Source organism: Antechinus flavipes, chromosome 1, assembly GCF_016432865.1.
Source record: "Antechinus flavipes isolate AdamAnt ecotype Samford, QLD, Australia chromosome 1, AdamAnt_v2, whole genome shotgun sequence".
Classification (NCBI taxonomy): Eukaryota; Metazoa; Chordata; class Mammalia; order Dasyuromorphia; family Dasyuridae; genus Antechinus; species Antechinus flavipes.
The window spans coordinates 334,060,082-334,083,339 of record NC_067398.1 but is presented as its reverse complement, the minus strand read 5'-3'; positions in this window follow the sequence as shown (position 1 = coordinate 334,083,339).

The following is a 23,258-nucleotide window of genomic DNA, read 5'->3' as shown; positions in this document are numbered from 1 at the left end:
AAAACTTTCCCCCAAAATTTATTTAAAAAAAAGTAGAACAAGAAAAGTGAAAAACAGAAAAAGGAATACAAAACAAAATGAAACAAGACAAAAGAAATCGTTGTCATGTGCCCAGTAGAATACCAGGGAGGAGTCAAAATATATAACAACAAATACCAGTTTGAGACAGTATATATATCAGTAGAAGCACTTATATTCATGAGTGTCCATCTTTTCTTTATTTTATTATAAATTGTTCTTTTGTTCTCTGCTGCACACCTTTTTTACTTTATTCTTTTTTCCTCCTTTCATCCTTACCCCACACCCCCAAGCAAGCTATAGTTAAGATATATTTATATATGCATATATATATATATATATATACACATATACCTCCACACATAGACACACATATCTTTCCTATCCCTGTTGATCCTTTGCTTTAATTCTGCTCCTAACTTCCCTTGCTATTACTTAACCTTTCCCCACCCATGGAGCCCTCCCTTGTCTTTTTCCCTTCCTTTTGCTTCCCTGTCTCCCCATCCCTTCCCCTTTATTTCTTTATAGAATTTGAAGGGTGCTATGCCCTTCATAGTATTTATGTAGTGTTGCCTATTTAACCCATTCCCGATGTGAGTACATTTTCAGAACTAGGAGCCCTCCTCCCTATTATAATGCTTCTGTGTCTGTCCTCCCTCTACACCTCATTTGTTTGACATAATTATTATTTTTACCTTAATTCTGCCCCAATCTTTCTTTTGAGCTGTCATATTGTTGATGTCACTTTTAAACACATGCTATAAATTTCTCATATAAAAAACCCAATTTATCCATGTTGAATTCCTTGAAATTGATCTTTAATATTGGCTTTTATATGTTAAAATTTCTATTAAGTCAGGTTTAGTTGATAAAAAGTTCTGGAAATCTATAATTTCACTGGATTGTCAGTAGATATGATTCCAAGATCTGTAGTCTTTTACTATGGCTGCTGATAAATTCTATACAATTCTAATTGTAGCTCCAACATATTTGAATTTTTTTTCTTGTTTCTGGTAAAATGTTCTCTTTGAGCTGAAGGTTTCAAAATTTGGCAGTAATGTTCCTGTGTATTTTCCACAAAGGATTTCATTGAAGTGGTGATGGGTAGATTTTTTTCTATTTCTACTTTCCCTTCATATTCTATCATTCCAGAACAATTTTTTTTGGATTGGTTTTTACATTATTATATCAAGGTCCTTTTTTTAGTCATAACTTTCAAGCAGTCCAATTATTCCTATATTTTCTCTTCTTGATCTATTCTCCAAAACAATTATTTTTCTTATGTTTCACATTCTGTTCTATTTTTCCATTCTTTATAATCTCTTTTGTAATTTCTTGATTTCTCATAGCTTAACTAGTTTCCCCTTGCCCAATTCTAATTTTCAAAGAGTTTTTTCATCTTTGAAACTGTATCTCCTTTTCTAGTTGATTAACTTTTTTTTCCATAATCTTTTTTTTTGGATGGTTTAAAAAAATTTTTTTTAGTTTTTTTCTGTGTCTCTCATTTGATTTTTAAATTCTTTTTTGAGTTCTTCTATAAATTCTCTCTGGGCAGGGAGCCATTTCAAGTTATTCTTTGGGGTAAAAGCATTTTTACTTCAGTGTCCTCCTGGGAAGATGAATCCTGGTCTTTCCTATCCCTATAGTAAGTTTCTGTGATGGGGTTTTTTCTTCTTTGCTGGTTCATTTATTTTAAATAAGAGGCATTAGTGTAAGCACCTCTAATTGTGGTGCTTCTAGCTTTACTTCAGCTTTCCCTTTTGCCCCAGAACCCCAAACTAAGAGCTCCTCCCTCTTGCAAGTGCTGGCAGCCTGAAGCAGCCTTGCCCCACTGCCTCCGCACTCACCATTTCAGTGGGTTTCTTCTGGCCCAGGGTCTTATCTCAGGAAGACAGTTGTCCTGGCCTTTTTAATAAGTTGAGGTTCTCTCCATCTTCTGACTCCACAAACAGTCCAAGAAGTGAAAGTTCTGTGGCTCCTGCAGAGGATCCAGACACAAACAGCTAGCCTCAGAATCCCCACTGGGTATTTCTGAGGAACTATGCTGGAGGTGTTTGCATTTCATACTGATTAATCCTTGCCCCAGGTCTTTCTTCAGATCTTCTTGGGATCTATCTGAAAGACCCTGTTTTACCCCAACTCTTGATTTTTCGTGAATCTGTGACCACCCTCAAACACAAATTTGTTATATTTGTGGGGTCAAGGGAGCTTAAAATTTATCAACCTATTCCACCATCTTTCCAGACTCCTAGATAACTTAAAAGCATGGTATGGGCACTTACTTTTCCTGGAGACCCCATTGTCTGGTTATTAAACCCTTACTAGCATTCATCTGGGATGACTTGTACAGTTTTGGGTGAGAGGGGCTTTGGGTCCCTGAGGAGGCGTCCAGGTTCAAAGGAGGTAGTGATAGTTTACTGGGTTTTGAGGGGAATGCTGGATCTGTATCAAAAGTGGACAATGTTCTTTGGCTTCATGGGGGCTGAATGCTTGTCTTAGTGGATGAAGTAAATGGATCTGAGTTGTAGAGGATGGAGTTCATTTAGGCAGATATGAGGGCAGGACTGTGAGCTTGGAGGAGATTCTGAGTGGCCTTCAAGAGGTGGATGGTATACAGAATTGGGGAAGAGAGGTGCTGGGATCTCTTTCAACAGATAGACAGCAGATTGAAGCAGTTGCTAGAAGATGCCTATTACATCTCAGCCTGGTAATTTAGCTACCAGTGACTTGCAAAGTTATCCTGAGCACTTACTTCTAGATATATCAGGAAAGGTTTAGTGTAAAAGGAGACACTTGAACCAAGCTAGCCTTTCTGGTGTACTCCAGTGTATGACAGAACTGTTTTGTCTCCTGTGTCTGCCTGGGGCATACTTAGAGAAGAGGGTTGACTGGATTCTGTGTATGATGCTTTGTGACTCCATACCTTGTTACCTGTGCCAATGTCTGAGTGTGATGTGATATGTGTGATGTGTTTATGTTCCAGAGCTTGGGGATATCCAGGAAGAGCTAGGCAACAGAGCTAGGTTTAACTGAGCTAGTTCAGTTAAAGGGCTTGTCAAAACAATTTTCAACCAATTTTAGAGAAGAGAGGTTTGCACTGTCATGTAGATGATCTGATCCTACTTCTTAGGGTCTGGAACCGGCAATTGCGGAGGTCGCTTTCTTAGGTTGATCTAGCCTAGCCTGTCCTTACTGCAATAGATTTTATTTTCACTTTATTCACTGTGACAACTGCACAAGGAAAGATGGGATCTTGTAGGACCAAAGTTTTAAGATCCATTGATCAATAATATAAGGATAATAGTAAGGGACTCAGTGTCATTAGAATCAAATTGAAGTAATATGTAAAATATGCAAAGAGCGGTATATGAATGTTGACTATTATCCTTGGGAAACTGCTAAATGGGAAGATAATGTACTTTCTGATGTTTTGCAAGACCCTGACTTACTTCTCTCATCCTCAAATTTGTCCCTTCTCTTCTATCTGCTACAATGTACTGAAGGAAATGCGAGCTTCTTTTATGAAAGTGGGGAGTGCGGTGTCCTGAACTTGATCAATCCCAGGTCGAATACTGTAGAATTTTTTTTTGTGCTTGCTGCAGAAACAAGAGGAATGTGCCTGGCTCCTCTCCTTAGAGACCCCAATCTGAGAAAGATAGAGACCTATTTTCAGGCAGCTAAAACAGATGTACAAAAACAAAGTAGAAATATGAGTGTTTAAGAGAGGCACACATTTAGTGCTATGGAAATTCAGATGAAGGAGATATTATTTCCAGCCATCAGGATCAGAAAAAGATTAATGGGAGATTATATTTGACCTAGTTCTTAGAAAGATGAGCAGACTTTTTATTTGATTTCATTTGTTTAATATTTTCCCCAGTTACGTTCAAAACAAATTTTTTATAATTGTTTTAAAATTTTTGAGTTCTAGATTCTCTCATCCCCACCCACAATTAAGAAACCACAAATTAAGTTATGCAAAACATAAAAGTCAAGTTGTGAAAGAAAACATAGATCTCCCACCCCAATGAAAATAAAAACTCTCAAGTTAAAAAGAAAGAGAGAAATAGAGAGAATGTTTCAATCTGTATTTGACATAATCAATTCCTTTTCTGGGTAGAGATAGAATTTTTCATCATAAATCCTTCAGAGTAGTCATGGATCATCATACTACTGAGAAAAGCAAAGTCACTTACAGCTAGTCATCCCAAAACATTGCTATTACTTTGTACACAGTACATTTTATTTTGTGATGATGGACATGGAAGGGGGAAAAGCATACATGAAGTGGGAAACATGGTGTTTTCCTCTGGAATTACTAGGAAATGTTGGTAAGAATCCCATTGTTTGGTCTTGAGAGGAGTTAATAGATTTCATGCCCCCAGCAAAGAATTTTCCTCAACCTACTGATCTCTGCTTTCTCGATCCTTACTATTTGTTGTCAATTTTAACTATATTTCAGGAGCTCTAATTATAAGAATCTTCTTTATTTATAATAAATCATGTTCTAGCACAATTCTAGCATAATAATTAAAAAATAAATAAGAATATTATTTATCTTCTATCTTCTGGTAATTTTCTCCTGGACTTGCCCTCCCAAGCCAAACAACAAATCTGATTACTATTTCTTGAAACTTGATATATCTGAAGCTCTGGAGTTTTTGTCTTTAAGAGAGAAAAAAGTCAATGGACCCAAACCAAATGCAAATGATATTTGAGAAGAAACTTTTCTTGAACTAAAAAGAGCACCTTTATGAGTCCTGTAAAGGTCTGCATGAATCCTGTGGCCTATGAAAGTTTTGTGGGTGAGCTCTAATGAACACATGAGACATACATATGGCAATCACATGTTCTAGATTTTCAAGAACACGTCTGAGATCAAGAAAAAAAGCCAAATTAAAAAAAAATTTAAATGTCTAAAAATGAAAATCTGCCTTCTCCCTTTGCCCCTATTGAGAATACAATTAAAATAAAATTCCTTATAGTATGGGAAAAAACCAAACAAACTTTCCCAAATCAAAATCCCTCTCACAAATATGTATAGTTAAGCAAAACAAACTCTCAAATTGACCATGGGGAGTAGGGAGTCTCAATTTCTGCTTTGAGTCCATCATCTCTATATCTGTTAACATGTTTTATCATGAGTTTCCTGTAATTGTGGCGGGTCATTGAATTAAGCAATATTACTAAATTTTTAAAAGTCATCTGATTTTACAATATTGTTGTTATTGTATAAATTGTTCTTCTGGATCTGCTCACTTCTGTCTTCCTCAATTCATACAAGTCTTCCAAGGTTTTTCTGAAAGCAAGCTTTCATCACTTTATATTCATATACCATAACTCATACAACCATTCCCAAATTGATTTTAAATATAATTTGCATATTGTCTTTCATAGTTTCAACAAAATTAAAGTGCATAAGGAGCTAAAGATTCCTAGGCAGGTCCAAATATTTTATATTTAAAATTTTTATTATTCAGCATATTTTATATGAACAAAACAGGATGGAATGGATAATAAACTAAAATATTTGAGAGAGGAGGATTTCAGCTTTCTGTAAGAGAAAAAGGTTTTAAGAGATTATTCCAGGCATATGATAGAGGGAAGAAGGCAGAGAATCTGAAATGTGGGAAAGAGACAAAGTAAAAGAGAATTTGTTTTATTTTATGAAATAGAGACAAAAGAGGTACATGTAAAGTATATCAGTTGAAGATATTTTAAACTTAAAAGAAGAATGAATCTTATGGAGACTAGCAAAGGATTTGGAATGGTAGAATGAAAATCGCACACAGGTTCAGTCTAACAAGCATTTATGTTAAAGAGTTCCAGGGCTTAATTTCTTCACTTATCCAAGACAAACTATTTCAGAACTATTTAGAAAGAACACCTTCTCTATGGGACCAATGAATTACTAATGTGATAACATTAGCATAGTGTTCCTGCAAGATATTTCTGTAGAGATCTCTCTGAGATAGAAGATAAATTCCCACGTTTGGGAAATTTCAGGGTTTAGTATGCGATATCTGAATTCACACCTCCCTTGAAGCTCTTGGGGCCAGAGAGCACTATGGGAGAAAACCCATAATCCCATTCTCTCAGAAGAGTCATATATAAGCCAATGAAGAGTGATTCATTCCAGAATATTTTCCACTTGGCTGGCTAGTGGCGGAAGAAGAGTTTTCAGAGGAAGAAGCTACAAATCGAGAGCTCAGTGAAGATTGAGAAGGCTCTCTCAGAGGCAAGACAGATTCAACTTGGTGCTGGCTCTGGAGGCTAAAGAAAGCAGAGGCAGAGGCTGAAGGACTTGGATTTGGAGATATTCCGAGGGAGCTCTTGGAACAAGCAGAGAGAGAGGCCTCAACTAACCAGGTTACTTTGGAAGGAGAAAATAAACGTTTGTATTTTTACCAGCTGGCTGCATTTGGGGTAATTATTGATCTGAACTGATACTAAAGCTGCCTCCAAGAAAACCTCTCCCGAGAAACCTGCTCTCTCCCCCAGAGAGAACTATTCTACTTATTTTAAAAGAAGAAGATCACCACACGTTTCTTCTTTCTTTGATTTCTTTAAACCAACACACTTTTAATAAATCTTGGTTAAAAGACTGCAGGTTGCAGAGAGGCAGGTTTTTGGCTTAATGGAAAGGAAAAACTTCCAAGTCAGTACTATCCCAAAAAGAGGTGAGTTACCTTAACACTGAGTTTGCCCATCACTGGAATTCATCAAACAAAAACTAGGCGATCACTTGTTGGGGGTGTCGTAGAGGAACTGGATTGGAGGGTTACCTTCCAGCTCCAGAAGTATGCTTCTGTGGTCTTCAGGGTCATGTGATTGTTCCTCCTTCCTACCTTTTATAATCTTTCAAAGGATGCTCGGGGATCTCTGCCCTTTGGTAACACCTAGGATTCACCTAGGATTCTCCCCGCCCCCCATTCTTACCAGGTGGACCAGATGATTCCCGGTCAAACCACTGAGATGAGAATTCCTCCCGTTAGCCTAGAGAGGTCCTGGCTCTTAAGCAGAGCCCCTAACGGGGGTACTTCCGGTCCCCTCCTTCACCTGCAGCTTTGTGACTTTGTTTCGGGTTCGGACTTGATGGACTGGCTGCCAGAGCCACCCGTGTCTGCAGTCTCCTGGCCACCTAACTTTCCAGTCTGAGTGAGTTTGAGAGCAAGGGTGGAGGGGAGCAGGGACAGAGAAATGACCGGCGTGGGTGGGATTGGGCAGAGGATGTCTAGGGAAGCCTGTGATCCAGCCGAGATAAGCCAGGCTGGTGCAGCTTTGAGAAGAGCCCTGAGCTGCGCCCAGAGACTTTGGTTCGATTCCCAGCACTGCCTGTAACTTGCGGTGTGGCCCGGGTCTCTTCTCTGGACCTTACTTTCCTTATTTGCAGTTATGTGGAAACTTAGACCTGCACTGCCTATCTAAGCAGGCTGTGGTCCTTAAGATGTGAACTGCTGCTATTAAACAGAATTGGTGTGCTGGAAGATGGAGATAGGAGGAACTACCCACGGAGGCTCCCAGGAAAAGTCTTCGATTGATCCTATTCCTTTGGCTAATTTATAATTTAGTTTCTTCATCTGTAATATGGGAAGGCTGTAGTTCTAAAGTCTTTTCAAACTTAAATATTTTATGTTCTGTTTTTCTAAGGCTATTCTCAGCTCAAGCATTCTTGCATTCTTTCAATCTTTCTTACAATCTTTCAAAGGATCCTCGGATATTTCTGCCCTTTGGTAACATCTAGGATTCCTCCTCCTTCCCCGTCCCCCACTTCCTCCCGTCCCCCGACCCCATTCTTACTATCCTTTACAAAGGATAGCGATTCCCCTATCAAGGGAGCTCTTTCTCTTGAGATTGCCAAAATATCATGTCAGGTTTAGATATAGAAAGTCCTGTTACAATTTTCAGATGATGAAATTGAAACTATTACCACTCATATGAAAGAGCGTTCCAAATCATTATTGATCAGAGAAATGAAAATTAAGACAACTCTGAGATACCACTACACACCTGTCAGATTGGCTAAGATGACAGGAAAAAATAATGATGAATGTTGGAGGGGATGCGGGAAAACTGGGACACTGATGCATTGTTGGTGGAGTTGTGAACGAATCCATCTATTCTGGAGAGCAATCTGGAATTATGCCCAAAAAGTTATCAAACTCTGCATACCCTTTGATCCAGCAGTGCTACTACTGGGCTTATACCCCAAAGAGATACTAAAAAGGGAAAGGGACCTGTATGTGCCAAAATATTTGTGGCAGCCCTGTCTGTAGTGGCTAGAAACTGGAAACTGAATGGATGCCCATCAATTGGAGAATGGCTGGGTAAATTGTGGTATATGAATGTTATGGAATATTATTGTTCTGTAAGAAATGACCAGCAGAATGAATGCAGAGAGACTTGGAGAGACTTACATCAACTGATGCTAAGTGAAATGAGCAGAACCAGGAGATCATTATACACTTCGACAACGATATTGTATGAGGATGTATTCTGATGGAAGTGGATTTCTTTGACAAAGAGATCTGAGTTTCAATTGATAAATGATGAACAGAAGCAGCTACACCCAAAGAAAGAACACCGGGAAACGAATGTGAACTATTTGCATTTTTGTTTTTCTTCCCTGGTTATTTTTACCTTCTGAATCCAATTCTCCCTGTGCAACAAGAGAACTGTTCGGTTCTGCAAACATATACTGTATTTAGGATATACTGCAACATATCTAACATATAGGACTGCTTGCCATCTAGGGGAGAGGGTGGAGGGAGGGAGGGGAAAAATCGGAACAGAAACGAGTGCAAGGGATAATGTTGTAAAAAAAAAAATCACCCTGGCATGGATTCTGTCAATATAAAGTTATTATAAAATAAAATAAAATAAAATGTTAAAAAAAAAAAGTCCTATTGACAGAAAGAATTCCAGATGATGTCAATGGTTAGGATTGGCTACAGGGTTAAATAATGAATTTCATTTATAAGATTAGCTTAGCATTTATGTTTAATTATTGCACTTCAGAACTTCATAAGACCTATTATTTAATTGATATGGGTTGTCCACTTTTTAAAGAATCAGAACCTTAGTAGTTCAGCTCCACAAGGTTTGTCAGGAAAGAGGATTTACCTAAATTTTGTGTAGGAGGGATGCTTTCAGAGTCAATAGCAAGGTGTCATGCTAGTCTAAGATTTTTTGATTTGTTTGTTTGCTTGTTTGTTTTTGCTGAGGCAATTGGGGTTAAGTGACTTGCCCAGGGTTACACAGCCAGGAAGTATTAAGGGTCTGAGGCCAGATTTGAACTCAGGTACTTCTGACTTCAAGGCTGGTGTTCTATCCACTACATCTACTAGCTGCCCTAATGGTTCCACTTCTTAATGTCCCATGGTCTTCAATTATTTATTCTAAACTGGCAAGGATTTTGGAACATGTCCAACTAGAAGTAGTTCCATTCTTTGCCTCACAGGGAAGGAATAACTTTGGGAAGAACATGAGGAAGTGAGGAAGTAGAAAGGAATGATAGAGTTGAGTTGGAATCAAATGATCTGGTTTTGAATCACAACTCTAGGACTATGCACAATTTATTCAGCCTCTATAAGTCTCAGTTTCCTTTTCTCTAAAAAAAATTTTTTAAATAACCTTGTCTTGATAATAGTATCTATGTATTCTTGTATGAATCAAATGAGATAATGTAATGTAAAGCACTTTGCAAACTATGAAGTGATTTATAAATATTATTATCATGTGATTCAACAGAATTCTTTTGTTAAAATTAAGTATCAGGTTGTGTTTGGTAAGGTTAAGGAAGGAAGCCATGAGCCAAGAGCCGAAAGCCATAGCAGAGAATTTGGGGAATTTGATTGGCTGGAAGTAATGAATCATTACATTATATTCATCATTTTCTGGAAAGGTACTTGAAAGTGAAAAACTATATGTTGTTGCCTGGAAAAGAACGGCATTTAAAAATTATTTTCATGGCTGCCATCACTCCAAACAGTGATACTGTTCCTGGGGCAGCAGGTGCTGAGTAGGGTCTCCTGATGTTCCAGATGCCAGTGACATTTAAGAATAACTATCTACCTCTCTCAGCAAGAATAGGAGTAGCTGGATCTGGCTCAGAGAGATCTCTACAGAAATATCTTGCAGGAACACTATGCTAATGTTATCACATTAGTAATTCATTGGTCCCATAGAGAAGGTGTTCTTTCTAAATAGTTCTGAAATAGTTTGTCTTGGATAAGTGAAGAAATTAAGCCCTGGAACTCTTTAACATAAATGCTTGTTAGACTGAACCTGTGTGCGATTTTCATTCTACCATTCCAAATCCTTTGCTAGTCTCCATAAGATTCATTCTTCTTTTAAGTTTAAAATATCTTCAACTGATATACTTTACATGTACCTCTTTTGTCTCTATTTCATAAAATAAAACAAATTCTCTTTTACTTTGTCTCTTTCCCACATTTCAGATTCTCTGCCTTCTTCCCTCTATCATATGCCTGGAATAATCTCTTAAAACCTTTTTCTCTTACAGAAAGCTGAAATCCTCCTCTCTCAAATATTTTAGTTTATTATCCATTCCATCCTATTTTGTTCATATAAAATATGCTGAATAATAAAAATTTTAAATATAAAATATTTGGGCCTGCCTAGGAATCTTTAGCTCCTTATGCACTTTAATTTTGTTGAAACTATGAAAGACAATATGAAATGATATTTAAAATCAATTTTATTGTACATATTTATATGTGTTTTCTTATTAGATTCTTTAATAAACTATTGATTCTTAGAATAAGTATTGCTGGGCCAACTAAAACTAGATAAGGAGAAAATTTTAAATTTACTTCAGTTATTTTTCCTAAAAAATAGTTTTACCTAATTGTCTTTCCATCCAGAAAGCTTTCCTTCTGGGTTTATAGGAAGGAAGTTCTGGGTAGTATTGTAACTTCAGATTAAAGTAGATTCGAACGCCTCCCTTCATTGATCTGTATTAGTGAACTTTATCCAGCAAAGTTATTAATGCATTGTTTTATAAAAGAACCATGAAGTCTCTCTTTAAACTAGATTGTTTCACAAAGTCCTCCTAGACATTCTCTCATTTTTCCCCTTACCTCTTAACCAAGAAAGAACCTGAGGGAGGGAAGTACTCTTGTAACTAATACTAACTTTGACATCTTCTGGATTATTCTTTTTCAATAGGATACCCTATATTTAAGTTTAATGTGATATCCTAGCAATTGCTAGGGGAAGATCCTAGGTCTCAGCGTTCTGAAAAGAAACTATTTCTGATAGATATCCACAGAGCTAGGGATCACGTAAAAGGCTATAAGCCAATCTGAGATGCTCCACTTCACTGAGATGAAAACTGATTTAAGCAGATTTTTTTTTAGCTCCCACTAGTTTCTTGATTCCCAACTCATTTAACTTTTCTAGCCTAGATAGATTAATTTCATGTTCAAATCTGTCCTTCACTTTTTGATCCTAAAATTTCCCATCACTACATCCCTCAATTTTTACAATATCTCTCTTGGTTATTAATCACTTTCTTTAGAATAAGATATTTTCTTGAGATGTAAATCAAAACATTATTAGCTAAGCTAGAACTTGGGGTATAACTATATTTACTCTAATACATAACAGCATTCTGACAATCATTCTTTTTTATGGCCCATTTATAACATTGTTCCTCTGGAACTAACTGTTATTAATACTGTTTCAGTTCACATGTTATATCATATTTCACATTTTATATCATAATTCTGTTAATAATTGGAATATGCCTGTCATCTATTCTTTCTCCCATGGTTTTCTTTCTTCATGTCAAAGGAAATGAGTTAAATGTACGCATAAAATTTCTTTTTTTTTTTTTTTTCAGATTTTGAGATCACCAGCCAAATGAAGAAGAGAATCCAAAGAAAAAAATATCTGGGGAAGTGGGAACATGTGTGAATATATCACAGAAGCCTAAAGAACACTTTCAGAATTTGAAAGAAGGAAGAGCCTATGAGAATGAGAATATGTTATAAACTTCTCTATCAGAGAAATGGGGAAAACTAAATCTCTAGAAAAGAAGCTTCAAGGATCATCTTGTACATATGATTTTCCACCAAAAAACTTCTGTAGAAGAAAATAGCTTTACATGTACTGAATGTAGGAAGAGCTTCAACCAGAGTTCTGAGCTTACACAGCACTGGCGAACACACTTACACTTACATAAACACTTACATAAATTTCAAGTCTGTGGGAAAATATTCGTGTGAATCTCACACCTTATTCAACACCAGAGAATTCATAAAGAAAAAAAAAGTATGAGTGCAGTGAATGTAGAAAACTTTCAGTTGGAGTTCCAATCTTATTCAATACCAGAGGTACCATATAGAAAATAAAGCTTATAAATGCAATGAATGTGGAAAGAGCTTTCGTGAGAATATAGAGCTTACTCAATATCAGAGAAACTACCTGGGAGAAAAGTGTTATGAATGTAATAAATGTGGGAAAATGTTTAACTAGAGCTTCAACCTTATCAATATGAGACAAACCATACAAGTGAGAAATCCCTAAATTCAGTGATCGTGGGGAAAGCTTCAGTCAGAGCGCTGACCTGAGGAAACATTGGCAAACTTATACCTGAAAGAAACTTCACAAATGGAGTGAATGTGGAAAATGTTTCAGCTGAAACTCAAATCTCATCATGTATCAGAGAACTAACTATACAAAGGAGAAACCCTATGAATGCAACTATTGTGGGAAAAGCTTTAGCAAAAGCTCAAATCTCATTCAGCATCAGTGGCACTGTCATGTGGCACAATCATCATGTATTAGTCCCAACTTCAATACTTTTGGGTCTGATTTTTCTACTGCCTCACCTACTAGAGAGGAAAAAGTGACAGAGTGAGAAGGGAGACCTTTATTTGGAACATGAAGTGGAATTTACTTGGTAAGTAAAGGAAACAATTCTGGGAGCCTTGATGAGAAATTGAATAATTTTTTTGGGTGGAATTGTAAATAAAGCAAATGTCTTCTATTCTTGGCCAGAACATTCCCAGAAAGTTATAGTACAACATTGAAGCTCATTATGTAAGCATATTTAAAGCTCCCAGAACAAAAATATTGAACACCTGATCTAGATAAAGCTAAGGAAGTCCCCTTTTTCTCACTGTCTAATCTGTTTTTCACAATAACTTTTGGGTTAGCAAACTACTTTGTGCCAGAGGAGGAATTTGGCTTTTGATGAGATTTTTTAAGTATCCATACTTTCACCTAAAGGTCCCCACACTGCTGTTTCAGGGCTTTTCAACCGTTTCAGGATTTCCAGAATTGTTCTTGTCTTTGTAGAATACCAACCTACCTAATTTTAACTTCTCAATTAGACAACTTAACATAGGTTGTGAAATGCATTTTAAAAGTTGATATCAAAATACAGATCTTCACGTAAGTCAGTTGTATCTAATATCATTCATGTTTTTGTGTGTATTTTTATATACAGAGATAATTATAGGTGCAAAGCTAAGAACATAAGTTGCATGGGAGTTGCTAATCTGTATTAGTGGCAGTTCTATAAACCAATTAATTAAATCACAAGTCTGGACCAAAACCACCACCAACAAAATCCCAAATACCATATAGACATATATAAATGTAGCAAAGAAACTTTAAAAACAGCTTCATTCCAGTGGAGCACTTTTATACTGCCACAGTGACAATGATGGAAAAGGGAGCATGGGATGCTAAGAATCATAATTTTTAGATCATTTAGAAATAATAACTTCAGATCCTTTAAATGGGATATCTTTGGTGATAGCAAATTGCCATAATATTGGAAAAACTGAACTACATTAATGTTTATATTCTTGCAATTAATAAAACAGCAAAACAAAAGGAATTTTCAGTTAATAGAAGAATGGCTCATCTATTTTGAAACAAAAAAAGTGGCGAAGTTGATTTTTTTTGTATCCTAAGACAACAAGAAATATTTTTTAAAGCACATGGTTGTGTCATCTTGCAGTGCTCATTGTAAGCAGTCACAGGAAGATTGCCCCAAAGATAACGGTCAACCATCATCATAGGTTGCACAACATGCAGAGAAGTTCTGCCAAGAAATTGATAAAATTATGCAAAACAATCCAACATTTACTTTGATGTTTGGTGATTTCAATAGAAAAGAAATATAGGAAGATATTGGCAAATATGCTCCAATTTGAGAAATGCAAGAGGCCAAAAGCTTTTAGATGTCATATGCTTCAGCACTATATATCAGGAATGTTCTCTTCCAGAAGAGAGTCAAAAGGTTCTGGACCTGATGAGCACTACACATAACAAAAAGAATGAAATAGACTGTGTGACTAAAGAGGAAATTATTGGTTATTTATATGGGAGCAGTATCTGAACTAAAACATCAACTAGTTAAGGTAAAAATCAGCATTATATTAAAAGGGAAAAGATAAAATATTGCAGAGATATTGCAACAAATTAGAATAGCTTTAGATGAGTTGTTAATAAAAATCAGAAATGAAAAAAGCAAAGTTAATGATTTTGAATATCACTAATTCCTGCAAAAGCTTAACCAATGTAAAACAGTCATGACAATGTAGAGATCAAATAAACTCCAAAACTGCCTTATCCCACAGTCTTCTTATCAGGGAGAGGTGAAGGCAGAAATAAGATGATTTAGAATACTTTTTTTTTTTGTAAAACACTATAAAGGAAGATGGTTTAGAATTATACTTAGTATAAAACATTAAAAAAATTTTAAATTTTTTGAGATTTAAATAAAAAAAGAAATGAAACTTTGGTGTGTGACCCAACAGTTACAAAATTCCAAGGCTATTGATAGATGAGAATCTCAGGAGAAATACATAGAAAAATTAACATGTTTTCCAACAATTATATGTTAATTCCATAATTCACTGACAATACAATGTAAATTCCTTGAGGGCAGGGACAATTTTTTCTTTTTTTTTTCTTTCCCTAGCACCTAGCATAGCACTTTGCACTTTGTAGAGATCATCACATTTGTGTGTTATATAAGAAATTTGATATGGCATTTTAGAAGATGAAGTCAGGAAATGTGATTTGACCAGATTAAGAATACATCAAGGTAATCCATGCCACATGTGGCATAGCTTTGTTACATTTAAGGATTGTTTTACAGTCTTAGAGAGGGAAATGAAAAAAATCACAGACAATATTAATGCTCTTCAAATGTGTTAAAGAGAACATCAATACCAATCTATATCTGTACTTACTCATTAAATCTTTACCAGAATTATCTATACATGCATTGAGATTATTATGAAGATATCTGAAATAAAAGGCAGGCTTTCTTGAGGTCTGGAGGGAGCATACTACAAGTCTGCAGCAGACTACATCTTTACAGTGATGAAGTTAAAAGGTACTGATAATGTACCAGAAATCTTTAGGAAGGCTAATATAATAGAATGGAAAATGTATTAAACCTGAATTTAGGGTATCTGGGTATAAATTTGACTTTCTTTGGCAAGTCATTTAGTCCTCTGGGCCTGTTTCCTTAACTAGAATAAAGAGGTTTAAATTGTCTTTAAAGTCCATTCTAACAATTTGTGAGAACATTAACTTTTTTTGATAATTCCAACTAAGGCCTAATAAACTTTGTTATCAGGAAGCAGTGTTTAAACTGCATATTACTACATTGTAAACATATTTCTATATTCAATGGATGACAATTTGTGGTAATTTTTCATTATCAATTGTCAATTGTGTATATGTTCAATTTCAGCATTAAAGAATGTAAGGAATGATAGACAGTGAGCTGAACCCAAATTAGATTAGGAGAATATCACTGGATTTAAGTATTTTCAGTTATATTCAGCTTGCTTCAACAAAATACTATATCTTTAATCCCATTCTTCCATTGAAGCAAGATGGCTATGAATTATGTACCATCATAGTCTCAGAAAACTATTGCCAAAGAATAATGGATGGTAAATACATGATAAAAGTAAGCAATGAAACTGTATGAGAGTAATATAAAAAATAATAATGAGGACATTCATGACCCGAAAAGAAAATGAAGTGATAAGATGGCCAAAATGTGAGTCATTAAGTGAATAGCCTCTGTCATATTGGAACCCCTAGTTAAAATTTTAAAAATCAAGAGAATGGCATTGCCTGGACTTTCTATACAGTAAATATGAAAAGATATGGAAAAGAATTGCACAAGATGAGAAGGCAAAAGTCATGATTTCTAGTGTGAACGCTCACACTATGCCGTTGTTTTAAATCACTTTTTCTTAAACAGATCAAATAACCCAACAGATTTTATTTTTTCTTTCTTCTACGTAGTTATTTGTCCTAAGTGCTCTTCTTGTACTATTTTCCTTTGGAAACAATACAAAACTGATGAAGGATTTTACATGTCAAGTATAGTGGGAGGATTTTCATAAAGTTCTAGGTGTTTATGATAAAAGTTCACATTTATAATATAGGCTTTACAAGTTACAAAGAACTAAATTGCACTACTGTGAATTAATGCAAGTCTCTGTTCTGGTCAGACCTGGGCTGGGGGATTGTGTTCATTTAAGGAAACTATATTTTAGGAATGATGTTGACAATTTGATGTGCACCTAAAGATCAGTGACAAAAATGATGAAGAAATTGAGAAAATGGCATGTGGATTGGTTGAAGGAGCTGAGGATGTGTAGCCTGGAAAGGCTACTGGAAAATAATAGGTCTAGGGAACATAAAAGTTGTTCTCAGATATTTTAAGAATTCTCATAGAGCAAGGGGATCAGATTTGTTTAATTGATTCTCAGAGGTCAGAACTAAAAGCCATGGCTGAAAGTTACAAAGAGGCAGATTTTGACCTGATGTAATGAAAACCTTACTAACAAGTTCAAAACTAGCCTAAGTGCCATTGAAGGCAAAAAGTTCCTCCATCACTGAAAGTTTGGTTATTATGCATGTGTGGAAAGCATGCTTCCCTAAATAAGCTAGAAATATATTCATAATGGTAACCTTGGGTAGGTCTCTCAATCTCTCAGTTTCTTCATGTATAAAATAAGGGGATTGGACTAGATTGTTTCTAAGGTTCCTTCCAGTTCTAAATCTGTAGCCTTATGAATATCAGAAAAAGGGGAGAAGGGATAGGGACACAATCCTGATTTTATTAATTGAAGAATACTGAGTATGGAAACTAATTTTTTCCCCTGAGGCAATTGGGGTTAAGTGATTTGCCTAGCATCACACAGCTAGGACATGTTAAGTGTCTGAGACCAGATTTGAACTTAGGTCCTCCTGACTTCAGGGCTGCTCTATTCATCGCACCACTTAGCTGCCTGGGAACTAATTTTCAAAAGTAAGTTGTGCTTTGGGAAAACTTGCCATTCTAGAAGTCTTAATAAGCAACTGCTTAGTCTAACCACCCCTAAAAGCCAGCCAATATCTATACTTATTATGGCCTTTATGGACAGAGAAGTCCAAAAATATGTGCCCTGCAGAGTCATAAGGACTCAAAGGAGAGATGGCTGGACAGTCTGCTTTAGATCTTTAAGGAATGTAGCCAGGTTGGGAGTCCACTTGAGAGAATGACTTGGAAAAAAACAGTCCATCAGGATACCTAAGTGGAAAATGTAAGTCCTCGAAGACTCAGAGTATAAGACTGCACTTTCTTAGATTTGGGGAAAATGTATTGGTAGCTTGACTGTCCCTCTGCATTCATTGTCTTTCCCCAAAAACTAGACTGAGCAGGCTAAACTCTGGAATTTCTTAGGGTTGATTTCTGACTCTGTCTCTTTTATGGGCCACCATTTAAGCTTAGTCAATGTGGCCTCATCTGGCTCAGTCAACATTGTTATCTGTGTAATGGGGCACGTCACTCTCTTCAACAATGAGATGATTCAAACCAGTTCCAATTGTTCAGTGGTGAAGAAAGCCATATACACCCAGAAAGAGAATTGTAGGAACTGAGTGTGGACTACAACATAGCATTTTCATTCTTACTGTTGTTGTTTGCTTGCATTTAGTTTTCTTCCTTGATCCAGTTTTTTTGTGCAGCAAGATAACTGTATAAATATGTATATCTATATTGGATTTAACATAGTTTACATATTTAACATGTATTGGACTACCTGCCATCTAGGAGAGGGAGTAGGGGGAAGAAGGGGAAAATTTGGTACAGGTTTTGCAAGGGTCATTGTTGAAAAATTACTCATGCATATGTTTTGTAAATAAAAAAGCTTTAATAAAATAAAAATTTAAAATTTTTTAAATGTGGCATGTCACTGAGCCTTCAGGAAGAGAAACCTCTTTCAAATCTTTGGTCATCAGAATATTCCAGTAACTGTTTATTAGTGCTGAAGCATTCTTTCATAATGTTGCTGATAGCTTCTTTTGAAAAATATTATGTATTTTACTTCCAGATACTTTTGGAAGGACCTATATATCTTGATATAAAGATAAAATCTCATACCAGTATCCCCAAATTAGGTTGTGAGACATAACTACACAAAAAAGTGCCAATATTTCCCTTTCCCAAGATCCTATCCTAGATCTATTTCAAAGATGAAGATTTCACCCCTTTGCCATATCTGTTTGTTTGTTATTTATACTTCTAAATCTGTGCTTTGGGTTTTTAAATATAATTAGTTGATTAGATTAAGGAAGGAGATACAGATGAAGTAGGAAGACTGCCAGAGCCCAGTGGCTGATCTTGCTATTTTATTATTGCATTGATATGGGCATCTGACTTCATGACATTCCTAAGTTGTATGAAATTTTATCTGTTTAGTTCCAAAACTGAGGATTACATAGAGCGATAAAATAAAGAATAAAGATGCAATTAAGTCTATGACCTGAATTTCTTTTTTCCCCCCTCAATAGTATTTGGAAAAATGGCATTTTTCCAAATACACAAAAATAGTTTCCAACATTTATTTTTTAAAAATAATAACTTTTTATTTTTTTAAATACATGCAAAACATGTTTAACATATATTGGATTACTGCCATCTAGAGGAGGGGATGAGAAGAAGGGGTGGGGGGAAATGGAACAAAGGTTTTGTAAGCATGAATGCTGAAAACAATCTTTGCATGTATTTTTTTTATTAAAGCTTTTTATTTTCAAAATATATACATAGATAATTTTCAACTTTCATCCTTCCAAAACCTTGTGTTCCAAATTTTTCTCCTTTTCTTCCCCTTTTCTCCCCTCCCTTAGAGAGCAAGTAATATTTCTCCTTTTCTTCCCCTTTTCTCCCCTCCCCTAGAGAGCAAGTAATATAATATAGATTAAACATGTACAATTCTAAACACATTTCCACATTTATTATGTTGTGCAAGAAAAATCAAATCAAAAGGGGAAAAATGAGAAAGAAAGAAAAAACCAAGCAAACAACAACAAAAAAGGTAAAAAAATACTATTCTGTGATCCACATTCAATCTCTTTGGATGCAGATGACTCCATCACAAGTCTATTGTAATGGTCTTGTATTACCTAATTCCAACATTCATTTTTGTAAGACTGTGTTCCAAATTTTTTCCCCTCTTTACCATCCTTTATAGGTTAAACATGTGCAATTCTTTTAAACATTACTTCCATATTTGTCACATTGTACAAGAAAAAAATGATCTGATTTCGGATTTAAGTTTTAACTCTTCTAATCAGAATTCTAAAGAATGCTGTGTAAGTGTAGTAAACAGGTTAACTTCATTGGAGGCTTCTGTTTAGTACTATAAAGTATGTCTTATCTGTGAGATGGATCAGCAGCCAATTACAAGGAAATTGAAAAATGCTTCCATTTTTAGTGCAATTTGTTTAATTAGAGAATAGAAATTATGTTTTACATAAACCTTGTATCTCTGGTGTCTATGAGAACGTTTAACAAACATTTGCATATTATATTCTAAGTAACTTTCAGCAAATCTATATCTTTTAAAAAGGCATAATAATTCTATTACCTATGATACAAGGATATTGTATGGATCAAATTAGATTAGTATAAAGTACTATGTAAATGTGAGTTATTCCTCCATTAAGGTCTTAATCTAATGCCTCTTTGTGAAATGGAAAGCATCCTGACTACATGAAGTATAGCTCTGGTATATTCTACCTAGTTGGAAAAGTTTTGAGTATAGATTTGATAATGGCTAGTGAGAAACTGCATATCCGCTAAGGATCAACCTAGAGTGGCTAGTTAGCAGAAGACTGATTGCCTGAGAATGAATTTTTTAGTCACACAATTTACATAGAAATACAAGACAGAGATGTTGCTAAAACAGTCTTTTTTTTTTTTTTTTTTTTTTTTGGCATAGTTTCTAGACTGATAAATCTGAGAAATGCTGTAATATAATTTACTAAGGCAAAGCATTTAACAAAGTATCTACTGCTATCACTATGGGGAAGATTAGACATATGTGGACTGAACAGTAGTACCTTTAGGTAAATTTGAAACTGGTTAAATGGACAGACTCTAAAGAGATCACAAAGTTTTGAAAGTGAATAAGGATTCGAACAGATTTTTGCCAGGCTGAAATTTTGCACTGAATTTAATAGGAAGAATACAATCTTAAACTTGTGTTTCTACAGCACAAGGATAGGAGAGAAGTCTAGAAGGCAATTCATCTGATTTTAATTTAATATTTTATTTTTTTCCAGGTACATTTTTAAACATTTGTTTCTAAAACTTTTGATTTCCAGATTCTCTCCCTCCTTCCCTCTTTCCCACTACTGAGAAGGCATTTGTGAAGTTATGCAAGACATTTCCAAAGAAGTGATGTTGTAAAAGAAAATAGAGATTTCTGCCCCCACCAAAAAAAAAGAAACATCAAGAAAAATAAAATAAGCTTCAATCTGCAAGCAATTCATCTTAAAATGACTTTAGTGAATCATAAGCTCATAATGAATCAGTGAGTGATTTAGCAGCCAAAAAAATTATTGCAGCCTTAGGGCTGCATTAAATAATGTGCAGTGTTCTGAACATCAAAATCCCAGGGCAGTCTGTCCTAGTCAGGTAACATCTGGAGTCTTCAGTTCTGGGCACTACAATTTATTTTAGAAAGTCTGTCTTCCCTTTACCTGTTCTCTCCACCCCCCCTTAATTTCTTTAACAGCTACTCATTCCATTTTGGAAAAATCTCTGCTTGAGGGTTTAGTGCTTATTATAGTGCTTTCACATAGCAAATGTTCTCTGATGCTTTCCTCCCTTACTCTCTCTACCTTTCTGCTTCTGTTTTTACATTACATTTTACATTACCTACATTACCTAAATTTCCCAATGCATCCATGCCACAAAACATTATTATTAGTAATAGCCAACATTTATATAGTACTATCTCTCAGTGTGCTGAGTTCTTCATAAAGATTTCATTTGATTCTCAAAATAAACCTGGGAGATAGATGCTATTATTATCCCCATTTTACTGTTGAGAAATAGTTCAAGAGGAAATTTGGTTATATTTAATAGGGGATTCTTATTCTGTTATCATTTGGATTAGTGATCTCTTCTAATTCTGAGGTTCTATGATCTCTTTTCCTTTAATCTGTCCCCCTACTTTATTTACTCCTCCTAAACCTGACCTATACTCTCCATTTTCCCAATCTATCACTCCTACTGAATCCTCACTTTACTGTTTTCAGTCTTTATTTTGTGAATGAACATTTCTACTATATACTTATTTTTCTTTCTGAAAGTCCCTTTCCCCTAGTTCTACTCATACTTTATCATTCAATCCTATATCCTTCCTTTTTGTCCCCAGTCATCTGCTTTGTGTTTCTGTACCACTAATTAAACTTAGAATTGAGAATAGGTGCACTAAAATTCATATTATCTAATCTCAATTGATCTTTTACTCTGGCAAAGCAATCCTTTTGTTTTTCTTTCCCCAATAGTATTTTATTTTTCTAAATACATATGATGATAGTTTTCAATATTCATTTTTATAAAAATTTGTATTCCTAATTTTTCTCCCTCCTTTTCTTACCTCTCCTTTCCCAAGACAGCAAGCAATCTGATACAGGTTAAATATGTGTAATTCTTTAAAATATGTTTCCAATTACTATAACCTGGAGGCTATTTCAAAACTTTTTCTTTCTCTTCAATTCTTTTATGTTTCCCCCAGTAGTCTCCTTCTAAGTAAACGACCTCACCAGTCACTTTACTGAAAAATTTAAATGGTCATTCATCATGAGCTGTTTTATCCTCTCAATCCACACCTCAAAATCTATATACATCTTCAACCATTTGTTTTACTTTTGCTACAATACTTAGGAAAAAAATGGCTTTTCTACTGGTCAATATCAAGTCTTCCATTTGTGTCACTTATCCCATCACTTGATTCCACTGGGGGTTTGTCCCACTTTCAGTAACCACTGCTTCCCTCTCACTTATCTCCTTTTGTATCTTGTTGCTTACCAATAGCCTCTACTCTGTCCGTTAGAATTCCTTATTTTCTTAGAAGCTCAGCTCAAATATTCCCTCCTATATCTTTCCAAAAGTTTTCTGTGCATCTCCTCTGAACTTACCTTGCAATTATTTTTATGTATTTAATGATATACATATTACATGCTGATAGACTACAAACATTGAGAGTTAAAATTGTTTCATATTTTTGTTTTTATAGTCCCACCCTTAATAACGCACATCATATAGGAGGCACTTAATAAATGTTTGTTTTTGATTGATTGATTAATAAGTTCAGCTAGATAGGCTAGGGTAAATTTGCAGAGGGCCTTGGTCATGGCAGTTTCGTTCTTCAGAAAACAATTTCTGTTGGGGGATTATGGAAAAATGTAAGCAACTCGCATTTCTTTCTTTCTTTCTTTCTTTTACAGATTGACAAGTAATACATACATATATACATATATAAAATAATGAGGTTCTGGAACAATCAATGAAAAATGGGATGGGGAAGGCAGAGATTATAAATTTTGAAAAGAAAGGGATGTGCTTCATCAGCCTAGCCCAATCTTCCCGGTCCTCAATGGAGGCCTTACTTGGCTCGTTCCTAAAACCACATATGTACAGGAGTTACAAAATTTTATATCCAAGGGAATACTCCTATCCCCAGCCCAGACTACATTTCCCAGAAAGTTCCTCTCTTGTCTGGCAGACATCCTTCAGAACACTCCTCCATCTCAACCAGACTACAGCCCCCATGATCCTCCTCTTTTGAGAGTATGATCAGGTCACTTAACCGCTCTAAGCTTCCTTTTCTTCAGCTATAAACAAGAGATCCAGATAGTTCCAACGTTACTCCCAGAGCTCAGTGGATGCTCAT